The sequence below is a fragment of the Canis lupus genome, chromosome 4 (genome assembly GCF_003254725.2).
Source record: "Canis lupus dingo isolate Sandy chromosome 4, ASM325472v2, whole genome shotgun sequence".
Taxonomy (NCBI): domain Eukaryota; kingdom Metazoa; phylum Chordata; class Mammalia; order Carnivora; family Canidae; genus Canis; species Canis lupus.
This window is the reverse complement of record NC_064246.1, coordinates 76,994,252-77,011,642: the sequence shown is the minus strand read 5'-3', so window position 1 is coordinate 77,011,642 and position 17,391 is coordinate 76,994,252. Positions and strand designations below refer to the sequence as shown.

At 34.6% G+C, this 17,391-nt stretch overlaps 1 long non-coding RNA gene across 1 annotated transcript in view; it reads right to left on the bottom strand.

The window, feature by feature from the left end:
* The window catches only part of LOC118354536 (uncharacterized), a 65,613-nt gene that overhangs the window by 35,827 nt on the left and 12,395 nt on the right, over positions 1-17,391 (bottom strand). Inside the window, exon 2 of the long non-coding RNA XR_007410424.1 lies at positions 487-634. This is a non-coding gene — a long non-coding RNA (uncharacterized LOC118354536). The remainder of the gene's footprint in view (positions 1-486; positions 635-17,391) is intronic.

The window sequence follows — 17,391 nt, the reverse complement described above, 5'->3', positions numbered from 1 at the left end:
CATGCATTTTCCCATTTGATCATCACAAAATTAAAACCGAGCACTTATCCATAACCAATGTATGGAGCTGCTTGAAATGGACAATTATTTTCCTTTCTACCAAGGGACCACTTCTTTTTTATCAGAATAGTTTGAATCTGACTCTTCACTTTACTATGAATTTCTATAATCATAACACCATGTTGTGGTCTTATAGTTAAAACTTGTCTGTAATAATTCTAATATTTAGACTTTCTTCCAGTTTCCAGAATTCTGCTAATGATTCTTTAAGAATAGCAGATGTATGTTGGGATAGGACATATGGTTTCAAAGGGACCACATAGGGATAATGCCTTCAAAGTTCTTTGCACAATTATGTGTTAAAATTCATTTCCTTTGCTTTTTGCACCATGCTCTGTCAGTGACAAAGGCAGATTGAGTTTTGGATTCTAATTCACACTCAGAGTTAACAACTCACTTCTTGGCACTTGATTCATTCAGGCTTACCTCTCAACTTTATTGTCCCTCTAAGATGAGACCCCTCCCTCTGGGTTCTTCATCTTCCATCCATGATCTCATGCTGGCTGTGTGTACATTTAAGAACCTGAGTCAAGTGCATTTCACATGGTTTCAGAAGCACATATCTTGTCAACACCTAAAAATTAGCATATATAAATTTAAAATTTCAAAACGTGCCTTCCTTCACTCCATTTCTTTCAAGCCTTCAATTCTCCATAGTGACACAGTCCAGCCAACAGAACTCAAAACCTAACTTCTCCTACATTCCCCAGCTAGCAGTTTTCAGTTCCCCTCAGGTTTTTGTTGTTGTTGTTGTTTTATTTATGTTTTTTTTAAGAGAGAGAGAGAGGAAGAGAGAGAATCCTAAGTAGGCTCCACGCCCAGCACAGAGCTTGACACAGGGCTCAACCTCATGACCCTGAGATCATGACCTGAGCCAAAATCAAGAGTTAGAAGCTTAACCAATTGAGCCACTCAGATGCCCTCAGGTCTCAATTTTTCTACAAAATTTCTTTCTATTCATTCTCCCTGAAAGACGTCCACACACATAGTCCTGCCCGCATTCCCGCATTCCTATACCCACTGAGAGACACCTAGGTAACCTCTAGCAACTAGACCTTCTTCAATCTAACTCTTCTATACCCTCTGCCAAAGTACTTACAAACCATAGTAAAATGTAATTATAAAGCTTCAAGGGGTCTAAGATATTTAATCCAAGGTTCTTACTGCATTTTCCTAAATCCAAGCTCAGAATGTGTCTGGCTTCATCCCTGGTTCAAAATTCTCACTGTCTTTCCTTAAATTAAGTTCAAACGTGACTTACTGGTGGAAACTTGTAACTATCTGCAGTCCATTCATGTTTCCAGCTTTATCTCTTTCTATTCCCCACCATGATTTTTACATGTCAAACTTCCAATCTCATCCCTTTCTAGACATGAACTAATACACTATTATTTTCCATCTCTCATCTATTAAGATTTAATTTTTATCTATCCTCAGGTACCAGTCTATACTTACCTCATTTCTATAGCTAACAAGATTTTCAGGCTTTGAGTTAAGTATATCTATGAACATAAAACATAGCGGATCAGCATCTTGTGTACAATTTACTCAGAGAGGTAATTAGTCTTAGTCTTTCTTCCCTATCAAGACTAGCAATCTCATGGAGGAACTGAACTATCTGTATGAGGCTCACTTTTTTCCCCCTTTTTATAGGGCATCTCCCACTGAGCTTTGCATGTAATAAGTTTTCAATAAATCTTTGATGAGTGAGTGAATCAAATGAAGAGATAGATTTTATTCACTCCCCAAATCATCCTTTGGAATCCTTTGGGATATACGAGATGAGCTCAAAAATTTTCCAGACTCAGGAAAAAAATATTAATGACATTTTTTTTCTTGGATTTCTGTGTTTCAAAAATCATAAATCAAGATTTTTATTTTATTTGTCCTGTGCTATTCTGTACAGTTCTAGCTACATTATTTTCCTTCTCTGATTGGATGTTCTGTGCTTACAAGTCATGATATCTTTATGGGTTCAGTGACTTTCTATAGTATATAAATAAGATGATTATGGCTTCAGTTAATATGGTAACTACACTGTGATAAAGGCATTTTACAAAATGCACTCTCAAAAACAATCAAAAAATGATGAAGTACTTACTATTTTGCCTTTTAATCCTCTTGTCTTTTTCACAGAAAACTCCCACCTCATGCTTTTTTCATTTACTATAAAAATTATGAACATTTGGGAGGAAAAAAAAACCCTCCAACTTATTTTTATCACATGTTTCATATTTTTAAAGAAAAGGGCACATTATTTACAATATCACTGAGTGAATTATTTTACGGGTGAATATATAGTATTGTCAGTCATTCCTAAAGATTTGTTTATTAACTCTTTAGTCTTACATTAAAGTAAGAGAAATCCTTTTGTACTAACGCTTTATATTTTCTTTTCATCTTTAGCTACAGTATGATATTTAAATTTTACCCACATGACAATAAGTTTCAAACTCCTAGATGACCAAGAGAAGCCTATTTCATCTTTTTTTGTATAAAGAATGAAAAATTGTGTGAAAGAGTTCAAAAATTAAAATTAAAAATCTGGAAGGTACTCAGTAATAATCATTGTGCAGTATGACTCTAAGTTTAGAGTCATTCCAGTCTCAATGCCTACACTGTTTCAAAACTTCCTTGAGTACACAGCACAAATCTATAGACTAAAAACCACCTTTTTGCTTAACTATTAGCATATTCATAGTTCTGAATTTGAGCCTTCTAACATGAAAAATATATTATTTTGAAATATGTTTTTATTGAATGCTTTTTGCTTATGTAACATTATCTAATTTGATAATTTAAGTTGTAATGCAAAATTATTTTTCCTCCCTTCATTCATCCAATAAACATTTATTAAGTTCCAATTTTGTACCAGATTCTGTGTTTGGTACCAGTGATACAAAATTAAGTGAGGCACATTCCAGACATCAAAGCTCTTAGAGCTTAGCAGAGGGAGATATATGTACATAGGTGAGGACAATCTTATCTTACACTTTACCAACCCTTACTAGTATATGTATATGAGGGGAAAATGTCAAGCTGAACCATACATATGACACAGTGGTTTTGTAATTCAAGAGTAGTTGAATCGCAGCAATTTCACATGGTTCTATTTATAGAAAGGAAAGGCAAGTCTGAAAGAAGAGAATGATGATGAGAAATAAAACAGGTCTTGAATAACTAAGTCCATGTTCTCTAGAGCAGGTTGAATGCGGACAGCATCAGTCCTTAGCTTGTTCATCCTCTTATTCATTTCATCCTTCCTCTGTGCTGTGTCATCACAGGGCTGACCCAGTTAAGTTGCAGTTTGGCCAGTTGAGACTATAGCTGGGATTGGAAGGTAGCCCTTTTCTGTCCCTGCAAGTGCCTTTGGCAGTGTCTGTGTCTTCTCCGTGGCTTCAACTTCCACTGAGAAAGTTCACCACTATTTCTGCTTCTTCTGAATGAACGAAGAAGCCCTAAGGCTCTGGTCCTATCATCTCCCTCCTTTGTTTCTCTGAGAGTCTAGGATTTGCACTGTCCTTCCATTGCTGTGAATCTCTTAGTTGTCCTATTGTCCTGTCCCACTTCTCAGTTTTTAAAAAAATCATTTGCTTCAATTACCCGAGATTTATATATGTAGAATATTTTCTATTTTATGAATAGACCTGACTGATACAAAATTAAAAGGCGAATGTGCTCATAACACTCTTATTCCTGCCTGCTATGCAGATATATATTTTTTTCCTTCTGAAATAGCATGTGAGCCACCTCCATCCTAGTGAAGATAAAGGCTGTGAACAGCCCCCTCTCTTATTTCAGAGACAAACATGATTAAGCCTATTGATCAGCCGATGAACTGCCCTCATACCACCAACTCTTAAACCTTTCCAGTAATTGGGAATCCTTAACCTAAGCTGAAATACCCTATGCCAAGTAAACCTTTAACCTTTGTGATTCTGTTTACCTAGGGTTAAGAGCTTAGCAAAATCTTTTATAGCCACCAAACTATAAAATTATCATGATTGCTTGCTAGAAAACACAGATACAAATATATCCACCCAGAGATTCTGACTCAGAGGGTCTGAATATGGCTAAGGAATTTACATTTCAGCAAGTACCCAAGAATATTCAGGTGGAGATTTTCCACGTGCCATGCTAAGACAAATTGTACCAAGGAAAATAAATAACCAGATATGCTTGGATTTTGGGTTGTCTTCTTATTCAATGCAAGTGTAACAGTTATACTGAGCTATTCTTTTTCCAAAAACAAGCAAACAATAATTAAAAAAAAAAAATGTAGGCCTAGAAACTTTGAAGTTATCACATTTCCTAAAGAACTCTATGGGAATTTTGTTTTTCAGGACCAGAATCCTTTTGACATAGGAGCACAAATATGGCTATAGAATAGGGGCTAGCATGGTAGATAGGTGATAGATGATTAGATAGATAGATAGATAGATAGATAGATAGATAGATAGATAGATAATAGATAGAATAGACAGGAACCCAAATATCACTATATACACCACATATCTATATAATAAATGCAATATATACTTAACTGCTGAAATGAGATTCAGGTGGTATCAATTCACAGATGGATAATATGAGAGACAGGGTGGAAAACATGAGTCCATGTATGTTTATTTCTTTTTATTTAAAGACAATGAGTAAGTGACCTGTATGCCTCTGTTCAGGAGTTTGTATGGGGTATAAACATAATATGATTTCATTGAATCACGATGCTCAAGCTCACTAAAAGTAAACATTCTTTATTGTATTTCTTAAGCTATAAAGAATCAGTCTGAATCATGCAACATTCAAAGACAAAATAAATCAAAATTTGTATTTCTTAGTGATTGTCCTTTCAGTAATTACTCACTGATTAGGAATAAAGACTAAATTAAGCATAATTTCTCTGTCATCATTGGATAATATAAATAACCTTATATGGCCAGATTTATCAGTGAAAAAAGGTCAGATATTATTTAGCTGAAAACTCAGGTTTTTCATTGCAGAGGAAAAAGGCAATGATCCCTCAAATCATAGAAAGAAGATGAAAGTATTTTCAAGTATCAGCTTTGGGCTAAGCTCTCATTCCCCAGGTCTCATGATTGGTAAAAGTGTCTTTCATGCAGAGAGTTTGGGGCATCATAGAGAAATGAGAGTCTGAGAGCTCAAACTTCAGCAGGAAGGTGACCAAGAGATCTTTAAAACATTGTTGATAGAATTGGCATGCTATACTAAAAAAAGTTATTTTTTCACATATAAATTTGCATTGTTCTTTGTGTTCAAAGTATTTGCATGCTACTGGAAGCTGTGTGCAGTTATTTAAGTTATTGCACAAAGGAAATAAGGAGTTAAGCTAGAGAAGACTACCAAAATAATGGACAAAGAATGGTCTTTCCCTCACATTGCAGTACTGTCATAAAAGAAACTCTCTTGGCTTGGCGTGAAACAACCTGGTCTGCACCACTGATGTTATATGTGACAAATTATGAATAAATAAATCAGATTCCAGTAAATTCTTATCAATGAAGGAGCTGCTCTTTTATTACAAAATTTATAAGGAAGAAATGTAAGAAAATAACCTTACCTCTTCTACCTGTATATATATCTCCTGTACAGAAATTAAACAACTGTAATCTGAAATGATTGTTTTATTGGAATTAACAAGCAGACAGTATCCTTATGGCTAGATGTAGAGAATCCTTTAAGGGAAGTATACAGTCTTGCTGTCAATTATCTGGAAAAAATTATAAGATAAAGGGGGGAAAGGGCCACAAAATCTGAATCATTGCAGAATTGACTGAGACTGGGGAAAGAGAGAAAGTCCCTATTCTTTCTGGGTTTTGCTATCTTGGACTAGAACTCTGAGGATTCTTGTTTTTATTAGTGAGTACTGTCAGCAAGTGGAAAGAAAGCAGTCTCTGGAACTGGAAGAAAGGTTAAGACCTACCTAGAGAGAAAGTCTCAACTCTGGTACATGGCAGCCATGCCAATAGGAGGGTAGATATTTAGAAGATACCTTAAAGCTTGCTCAACAGTCTTGCTCAATGACATCAGCACTTTTAAAAAGTCCTATACCCAATATGGCTTCAGCTGTTAACAAGTCTGGTCATAGGTTGTTTTGTCTCTTCTCTCTTCTCTCTCTCTCTCTCTCTCTCTCTCTCTCTCCCTCTCTCTCTCTCTTTAAAATGATGAGTTAACTTAGTCTTTACTTGTGAGAGATAAATTACTCTGTAGGAGTAACTCCTTTATTTATTCCTCCATGTTTTTAAAGGGTTCTAATCATGAACTCTTTGCTGAAACAAGATAACTGTATGCCAAAAGAAGAGAGGAAAAAAAAAAAGAATGTTGACCCTTTTACCTCATACACAAAATTAACTTGAAATAGATCATAGACCTAACTATAGAAACTAAAGCTAAGAATTTAAGGACAGAATATTGGAAAAAAAAATCTTTACTTTAAAATAGTCAAAAAAATTTAGATTAAATACAAACAGCATAGATCACAAAAGAAAAAAATCATATATTGAACTCCATCTAAAGTAAAATCTAGAGGAAAGAGGAAAAGACAGACAAATCACAAACAGAAAGAAAACATCTGACAAGGGCTGCTAAGAGAAGCAAAGGGTATAAATCAATAATAAAGACACACAACCAATTTTTTTTCAAATGGGGAAAAACACTTTGAACTGACATTTAAAAGAATATGATGTGCAGTTGTCCAATAATCACATGAAAAAGTGTCCAGTGTCACTGTCATCAGGGAAAAGCAAAATAAAATGACAAAGAGATACCATTCCACATGCCTCAGAATAGCTACAAATAAAAAGACTGACAACATCAAATGTTAGCAAGGATGTGGAGCAACTGGAGCTCTTATACGTTGTTGGTGGAAGTGGAAAGTGGTACAATACAACTGGAAAATTTTATGACAGTTTCTTATAAAGCTAAACATAAACATACCCTATATTCCAACAATCCCACTCATAGAAATTTACTCTAGAAAAATGCCGACATATGCTCACAAAAAGCATTGTACAAGTATGTTTATATACTTTTACTCCTAAAAGACTCAAACAGGGAAAAGAAATCCATCAATAGGAGAATGGATAGATAAATATTCAATGGAATGTTACTCAGTAATAGAAAAGGAACTAAAATAACAACATGAATAAATCTCAAAAAATTATGCTGAACCAAAAAATATGTAAAATTGTAAATTTTCTATAATTTATAAATCATATTCCAGAACAGAAAAAACTAACCAATGGCAAAAAAAATAAAAATAAAATAAAAATAAAAAAGTGACTTTCAGTTGGGATTGACTGGAAAATAGCATGAGGAAATATTCTGGGGTGAAGGCAACATTCTATGTATCAGTATGGGTATAATATACATGTATATGCATTTTTCTTACAAAAATCACATCAAAACTGTAACCATAGTACAATCTAGCTAATGGATTTTATATTCATGTATTAGAGGGGAAAGCAATTTACTCTAAATTAAAAAAAAATAAGACTAATTTGTGGATAGAAAGAAGGATAAATAGATGAATATGATTTTTTTAAACCTTGCTATGAAATGTAATGATTGGGTATAGGCTGGCAGATGGACACATGTTAATTGCAAAGCTCTTTAAAATTTGCTGTATTTTTGGAATTTTTATAATAATGATTTTAGAAAAATGAGTAAAGATTTCAAATAGTTTTGCAAGAGAATATAAACAAAATAAGCATATGTAAAGATGTTCAGCATCATTAATTGTCAGAAAAAGTTTAATTAAAACACAGTGAAAAAAAAACACAGCGAGATACCACTACACAGCTACAAGGATGGCTAAAATTAAAGACTGATGATAGAAAGTGTTGATGAGGTCTTGGAATAACAGAGACTTTCATACTAGAATGGTGGAAATATAAAATTGTCAACCACTTTGGATAACAATATGGCAGTTTCTTAAACTATAAAACTCCAAAACTCCTTTTCAAAGTCTTTAACCATATTCTCATAAAGGCCTGGACATGAATCTTAATAATGACTTTATTCATGATATCCAAAAACTAGAAACAAATCAAATGCCTAACACCCAGTGATAAATATTGTGATAAATACTGTGATATATTCATATAATTGAATATTATTACTGAGCAATAATATGGAATGAATTACTGATACTATCAACATCATGGATGAATTCAAAATCATTTTGTTGAACAACGGAAGTCAAAATCAAAAGAATACATTTATATGAAAGTATAGGATAGCCAGCTAATGTAGTGTTGACTATTGAAAAATGTGGGGGTTTGCAGCACCAACCCCTGTCCCATGCAGCTGAAATCCACCCATAACTTTTGACTCTGCACTTTATCAATTGTTTACCAATAATATAAACAGACAACAAATATTTTGTGTGTTATATGTATTAATTACTATATTCTAATAATCTAGAGAAAAGAAAATGTTATTAAGAAATCATAAGAAAGAGAAAATACATTTATAGTACTGTAGTATATTTATTGAAAAAAATCTGTGGATAAGTGGACCCGCATGGTTCAACCCCATGCTGTTTAAGGGTCAACTGTATAATTTCAGAAAACAGGACAGGGCTGGTAAAGATGAGTGAAGTTTTTGAAGTGTTGGAAATATTATACATCTTCTTTAGAGTGACGTGTATATACGTTGGTGTGTTTATCAAGACTCACAGAACTCTGAACTTAAAATGACCGTATTAAAAAATAAATAAATAAAAAATAAAATGACCGTATTTAATTGTAAGTAAATTAAACCTTGATATAGTTAATTTTATATAAAAACATGCATTGCTATTATTAGCTCCGCTGTGGAAAATTTGGAGAATCCCATGGTTGAAGAAAGAGTAGAAAAGCTGAGGGCAGTGTCTCCTAAATTGTGAAGGAGACCAGCAAGCTGCTGAAGGTCTAGCTCAGTGTTCTCTAACTTCACAGGGGATTAGAGGTGTGCTTGATGCAGAAATGACCTCTATCATCACTGAAGGGAGGCAGAAAGGAGAATAGGAAAAGGAGATAGAAAAACCTATGTCAAACACCTTGACACTGGTCATGGTCCTAAAATTGGAGTTATTTAGAGTGAGCGTATGTCCCTATTTGCCCAGGGTCATTTTCTGTTTATTATTCTCATCTCATGTAATTGCTAATAGTGTACCCTCTTACTCTGGAAGGGTATTTTCCAGTTTAGTATCTAAATATTACAATCATCCAAACTTTGCCACATTGGAAACACTTTTATAGACCATTCCTAGAATTTTACAATTTGTTTGTATCTTTAGTCAAACCTACCTGTCAAGTTTAAACCCCAGAACTCTACACTTAAAGCAGGTCAAGACCCATGTCTTTGGTCCTGATCCCTGACTCAGTCCTTGTGACTCACACTTGCATCTTGGATTCTTTTCATCCGCTCTGCTTGACCACTACACTTTACAGCAGAGTAGAAAGTTAGTTTTTTTTTAAATGCCCTCTAACATTTATTAGACATACCTGTTAATTTTTGGTGTTGTTTAGCAAGGACTTTGATTATAATACTAGAGTTTAATTTGAAAACACCTGTTAAGATACTCATATGAATTTAGTCTGAAGACGAGTTCATCCTGTCCTTTCTGGACCCCAACAGAACCATATATTCCTTAACTATCAGGACATCCCCTTCTCTGATTGTCTCATGGCTGTTCACATGTTTGTTTCTCTATTGTTATCAATTATCCTCAGTCTCCAATTCCATGCCTGGCAGAGGGACAGTTTTATAATAATGATTTTCAGGCTGAAATAAATTTTACTTATATGTGATTTCATAAAATGAAAGTGAGAGAGACAAAGAGAAACTGTAAGAAATTTTACTGCCTGAGGAAGAAGTCCACAAAGCTAGGAATCTCATATGGAATAGTGGGTACACTGAAGAAAACCTTCATCGAGTCACCACAGAGGCAGGGCAGCCTTGTTATTGGCTGGTATGATCCTCACTTACAAGGGATGACTATTTTGGAGTTTAGTGAGCTTCCATAGCATATAGGTAATCAAAGTTATTAAGAGAATTGCTTTACCTTAAAAATCCATGTAAACAAAATGGCAACATACACAAGGAGATAAATGAAAATGTTAAGTATAGAAAGACACACTTTTTGACCTTTCATCAAAAAATTGCAAGCACATTAGTATCATTTTCCTCTTCTTCTGCTCCAAGCACCACTTTTCTTGGAATATCAAGCATAATGGCATGTTTTCCATCTTTTGAAAGAAAAACATGAGTAATCATTGAAACAATCATACTATTTTGACATTGTATTATTATTATTACAACTAGTTACCAGCACTGGTTGCTAAGGGGTGTGGGTGTCTTGTTTGTAGTGCACTTTCATAAGTCACTTTTTAATTACAAAAGTGCAAGCATATAAAATATTAAATTGCTGGAGGAAAAGGGAAAGCAAGGATGAAGCCTTATCTAATCTGCAAAATACAATGATTAAGTGTACTGTCTTCAGTAGGGTGTTATAGAAAGTCAAACAATGAAATTCCCCATCATGATTCTGCATTTCGCAGGGGGGAAGCATTCAATAGCAACATTAACAGCCACACGAGTGTCAGGAGGCAGAAGGAAATTGTAAAATGCTGGCTGCACTTTACAAGGGCTTCTTTCTTTCTCTGACATAAGGAAACATTGATTGGAGTGATTAAAAAAAAACTTTATATAATTCGTGAATAGTTTAGAGGAAAAATCACACTAAATTATACTCCTTATTTATAACTTCGGGTAATATATCAGTTGTAAGACTTATTGTTTGAGTAGCTGATTCAGAAAATAATAAACACACACACACACACAAATCCTTAAATTAAAACTCGATTGAGAATGAAAAATGATCCCATAACCCTAAAGGTTTTTTCCTATAATGTATTATTGCTTTAATAAAAAATCTATGTTCTCCAACTGACCCACTTTTCCTTTGGTGGAGATTTTAACTACTACATAAGAAAAATAAAATTAAAATATGAAAAAAGGACCTTTTACAGTTGGTCTTATTTTTCAAATTTTCACTTTAAGACCACGGTTTGATTATGTTTCAAATTTTCACTTTAAGACCACTGGTTTGATTATGTAAACAACAACAACAAAATAGAAACAAACTGGTATGCAGAAACAGTAACAAAACATTTTTAAATATTATTTTTAAAACTTCTTAAAATATATTTTAAAATATTTTAAAGTATCTTAAAAATAATTCCCAATTTATGTAGCATTTTCACAAATATTACCACACAACTCCATTCTAATATAGGCAATGTTATTCCCAACTTATGGACGAAGCAATTGAACAGTGGAGAATTCAAGTGGGTGCCTACAGTCACTAGCTAGTAAAGAATAGAGGAGTCAACCCCTGTTTTCTTTCTCTAAAACTACATGGCTGCAACCCTTGTTATAATCCCACCTATTTGGGTTCAAACTTTCCATTGTCAGTCTGGAAGCTGAGGCAAAACTACAACTGATAATACAAATCATCCATAGCTTCAGCACAGCTCAGCTTTTGAAAATACCATGAGTATTTGGAATATCAGAAACTTTTAGATTTATCATAGTCGTAAAACTCTTGTGTGTGTGTCTATCTTGTTTTTTACTAGAGTACACATTCAAGAACTGACCATTTTATAAATAAGCTTGCTAGGTAAAGCTAAGTCATTTTTGGAGAAATTATTTAGAATCTTAAGTTTCTTTCTGGAAAAATAACAAAACAACCTACTCAAGTTGAAAAATGCTCATCATTGTTTCTCTGCTTCTTAAATGTCATATAGTTGAGATTTCAATACGACAGTGCCCATACTGCTTCGTAGTGCATTTTTTTCTAGTTTGTTCTATGAGGAAAATTTAAAATTGGCATCTGTTTTTACCAAGAACTGCCTTTGGAAGTGTCAATACCTCAACAGGTTTCTAATGATCCTATGAAAACACTTAAGGCCTTTTGGGAAGGGCTGCTTTCATGGTCATCATTTTAATATAACTCTTCTCACTTCACCCATATCTTGACCTTTCTGTGATTATTCATTCACTTCAATCAAGTGGAGTGGAGCTTCTCTCGCTCCTTCCATGAAATGATGAACCAAAATGTTCTTTTCTCATTTTTCCAATGAGGTCTTTAGCCTTAAATTGCCTCCTCCTTAACCCATCTGAATCCCTACAACCAAATCTGATTATGAGAATCCCCATGTTCTTGCCTTTTTCCTTTATCTTGCTAAATGATTTGCTTTGAGAAGCAAACAGCAGCAGCAAAGAGCATTTCAAGTCTCCGGCTTGAATATATTCAATCTCCAGTCCGCCACCTGCTAACTGAGTAAATTTTAACGAGTTATTTATGTTTCGTGAGCACCACTTCCACCTGTATAAATGGGGCAGGGATGCAAATGATAATACGTGTTTCCAAGAGTTGTGAGAATTAATAAAATAACATGTGAAGCACTAAGCAAAGTGGAACATAATTAAGATTTAATAAATGGCAGTTAATTTTATCATAAATGATGATCTGATTACTTCCCATTGCTTCTGATCCTGGGTACTGTGTACATGATTTCCAAATCCAATATCCTTCATAATTCCCAATATTTTTATTAGAGATCTTTTTTTTTACAACAAAGCTGGTCAAAAACTTTGGAGTCTTATTTCATTCACCTCTCCCATTTGATTCATTTTAGGCTATGGATATATTTTACGTTTCTGAAGAATACCTCTGAACATGTCTTTGCCTCAGCACCCCATACCCATTCTTAGTTTCTCCTTACTTAAACATGTTCAGTGGTGTTGACTTTCTTTTTTAAAAAGGTGTTATTTATTTATTTGACAGAGAGAGCAAGTAAGCACAAGCAGGAGGAGTGGCAGAGGGAGAGGGAGAAGCAGGCTCCCTGCTAAACAGGGAGCCCAACATGGGGCTCTATCCCAGGACTCTGAGATCATGACCTGAGCTGAAGGCAGACACTTAACTGATTGAACCACCCAAGGGACATTGACTTTCCATAAATAAAGTTGAAATTTCCCAGACATTCATTCATCCATTTTCTACTATGTCTTTGTTTATTCTATTCCTTTGCCTAGAATTCTTTAGCCAGTATTGGTATTTAGCTAAATGTCCTTCACTGTTGTTGTTGTTGTTTTTAAAGATTGATTTATTTATTTTAGAGTGAAAGGAGAAAACGCAGAGGAGAGGGGCAGAAGAAGAAGGAGAGAAAGTCTCAGCCAGACTGCTGTGCTGAGTAACAAGCCAGATGTGGGGCTGGACCTCAGGACCCTGAGATGATGACCTGAGCCACCAACAGGAGACAGATGCTTAACCAACTGTGCCACCCACCCACCCCAAAATGTTCTTCACTGTTAAGTTTAACTCAAAAACCTTTACTAACCCTACCTCCTTCAAGTAATTATAAAGTTTCTTATGTTATCTACATTTTACATTATATCCTAGGTATTTGCATTTGTGCCAAATCTCCTATTTTAGGTGTTGGATCTTGTTACACTTATATTCTCATGTTTTGTTATTCTTAAGAATATAATACTTGTACCTAAAAAGCTGGTAGATATGAGGTTATTGAATTTACATATATACATATATAAACTATATATAAAGTATATATATATAAATAAATACATCGACTGCATATACTAATATAAATACCCATTCCATCTCTCCTGATTCATATTTATAAAAAAATGATTATTGTACAGTTGTTTAGATGATTAATTATGAGGGGTTGGATACTTCTCAGTGCTTCTCCAAAAGTATTTTGCAACTGGTTTACATCGGAAGTTTCTTGTCTATATGCCTCAGACTGTACATATTTTCCTTTTGCCACTTAGAAAGGGATGGAGTATTAGGACATATATGGAAAAAGAATTATTAAAGGAAGACAGAGAAACCCTGCTCTTTCTTCATCTATCTTCATGGATACTATTTCCACTCCCCATTCTATTCCACTGTCATTATTACGTATGTTTCTTTACTGAAGCACACCTGTAAAATCAGGCCATTTTGTAAGTAAGTTTGCCTGTGTGGAGTCAGTCATGTTTACGTAAGTTATTTAGGGTCTTGGGTTGCTTTCACAAGAACAAAACAATCTGTTCAGGTTGGAAAATGGGGGTATAAACATTTATATGCTTTTACCAAGATAGATAAGAAACATGCTTAGGTATATACGATTCTTAACTGCTGTTGAGTTTTGTACATCCCCAAACTTTAGGCATAATAGCCTTTCTATACCACATTGGATTCTACTGCATAGAATGTACTTCCATGGACTGCTAACATGTCTAGGACCTCAGAGTAGATACCAGAGAAAGTTTATTCTCTGAACTTTCACGTCGTAGCATTATCACTGATGACTGTTTCTATCTCTTCAACTTGTTTAGTGGTTGAGAGGTAATTTAAAGGTCAGCATATATGCCTTATAGACCTTAGTCCAATTATAAGCTATGTGTCATCTCTCCCTCCAAATTACTTTTCACACACTCCCCCATACAGCTAAATCAACTTCAAAGAAATGCTTTGCTAAGCAACATGAAGCTTCTGAGAGTAACTTTTGGCTTTCCTTTGCAGTTCTACAAAGTTTGTCCACCCTCCTCCTTGTCCTTTACATTTTTCTCCTTCTTTGTAAGAAAATTCTCATTTTTCTCTTTTATCTCAAATATCTCTAGCCACTGATGTAGGTTAGGTAGTACTTGAAATTTAAATATACTAAAAATACCATCAATCAAGGACTAAAGTTTTTAAGATAAACTGACTCAATTGGACAACTCATCAAAGACTGATAATCAACTTTTTAAAACTCTATTTTTAACAATCATAGAAAAAATATTTCCAAGATTTTCTATAACTAGACTTAACTGACTTTCCTCATACTACTTCTGGAATAAGGATTTTAGTCAAATATTTGGGTCTCTGTGGCTATGGATTATGAAGCTCAACCTTCTGATGCCCAAAGAAAATGACTGAAAGTCATTTTGGTACATTTCAAATATTTTGGAATGGTTCTTCAGAAAACATCTATTTTATTAACAAATCAAGAGTGGGAGCACTGTTGGATGAGGTGGCATGAAAAAAGTGTATTTAAGAGAATAGGAGAAGATGAGGACATCTGAAAATAGCATCAATATTAAAAGAGGAAGCAGAAGAAACCAAAAGAGAGAAATAAAAAATAACCAGCAACGTAGACTTGTAAGGAGAACAAGGAGTGACATCTCAGAGAGAAAGAAAAATTTACTAAGTCATATGCCTCCCCTTTTCAAAAATAGCTTTCTTGAAATATATTTTAGTGTCATATGGATTTGACTATATTTCCTGCCAAAGTGGGAAACCAGTCTCTAAAAGAAGTAACAGGACAAGTCACTCTGGGTGCTATGTGCTTTTGGATGGAAATCGGCAACATCCTGGCAAAACAAAGACCAACACAGTAAACAGTGTCATTTAATGAAAAGCGTGTTATAAATAGGAAATTGAACATCCATGAAGGTCTGTGTCTATTAACCAATTTATAGCATGACACAATGTTTTCATTTATGTTTTCAGTCATGATATAATCAAAATAGATATAAGAAGTTTACAAAAAAATACTTTAAATACTATTTAAGTTTCTACAGCTTTTTCATGTTATTTTAGTTTTGCAGTTGTTAAAATAAACACTGACGTTGATAATTTTCCTCATTCTATGTGCTATTTAATTTTCATTTTAATAGATGCAACTCATACATATATTCTCTAATAATATCCAGCTTCACTTGGACTTTTTACATTTTTGTCTCCAGGATGTCCAAGACCTGAGATGTCTCCCTGAGTCCTTTATCTAATTCCCTTTTCTGAAGGGGAGCTAAATAGCACACATGTTTGCTTTCTGCCTTCACCTAGTTGCTAGAAAAGCTCAGTCCAAAAGCAGTTGGTGACAGAAAGTGAAGACGGCCAATCTGAGGTGACAATATTTTCATCACAACTAAGAATGGAGATTAAAGCCAAAACCAAGAGAGACTACAGGGAAAAACCTAGAGGAAAATATCATTAAGATAGTGGTAACTCACATGTATATAGTGCTTGGTATGTGCTGGGCACTTTTCTAGGTTGTTTGCATATTTAGTTAGTTAGGTCTTCCCCAAACACTATGAAATAGAAGATAATAAAGTATTTTCCATTTTACAGATACAGAAACTGAGGTACAGAACGTGTAAGTAGCTTGGCAAGGTCGTACAGACTGGCAGATTTCAATCCAGGCATCTTAATTTTCACAGATCATTGTCTTAACCACAACAATGTTTTGCTTCCCAGGAAAGGAAAACACTTTGACTTCAACAGGAAGGTCTTAGGTTTTGTCTCTTACTCAGGAAGTTGCCAACTCCTCCTCTTACTGATGTTCTTCTGGCCTCTGAGATTCCTCAGGATGGCCCACTAGATGAACTAGACCCAGTTCAGGTGTAGAGTTACACTAACATATAAATGACTCGTTTTGTACTACTCTCTACTTGTTCTTATTTTAACTCAGCAGGGAAAGTGGGCTGATAAGAATGGACACGGATATTTTTACTCTGGAATTGTAAGAAGAAAACATTAAAACCAAATGATATGAGAACTTGTGGCCATATTGATGAACTCTCCCAGCTTCTCAGTAGGCCAGTTTCCAACTCAGAGGTCTTATTGACAAGTTCAGAACTCATTTTCTACTGATAAGTGCTGATATAGGTCTTAGCGTTAATTTGTGCATCATCCCATTTTGACCGGTCACTGCTCATTCCATGCCAGTTAAAACTTTCACCCTTGTCACCACTGCTAGTGTTTTTCAACCTATTCCTTCATTTCTCACCTTCCACACCCAACACTTATAGGTGGGACAGCAGATTACAGTCAGAGCAGAGGTTGAGAGAATTGCAATATGTTATTTTACCTCAAAATGGATAAGGCCAAATGGACTTTAGTGTCTAGGCAGGAAAACAAAATATGGAATATGAAGGCACAATACAAGTGTGCCTGATTTCAGTTATTCAGAGACACCTCTGAACATGGTCATCAGAAATTCTGTCTTTCTTATCCACGGTACAGATGACTACAAGCTTCTCTCTAGAACCTACTTTGAATTCCTAACACTGGAAAGCATAATTTGAAGATTTCAGGGAACACAGACTCATTCCAAGATTTTGCATCACCTTCAAACTCTTTCAAAGACCATGACTTGGAAGGATAGACCTAAATGGGGGAGAGGGAGGTGTAATTTCTTGGTTTTCTCTTTTTCTTAATTGTGTCCATATTCATATAGATATGTTTAATTTGAATATCCGTGAGCTTCTTATCTT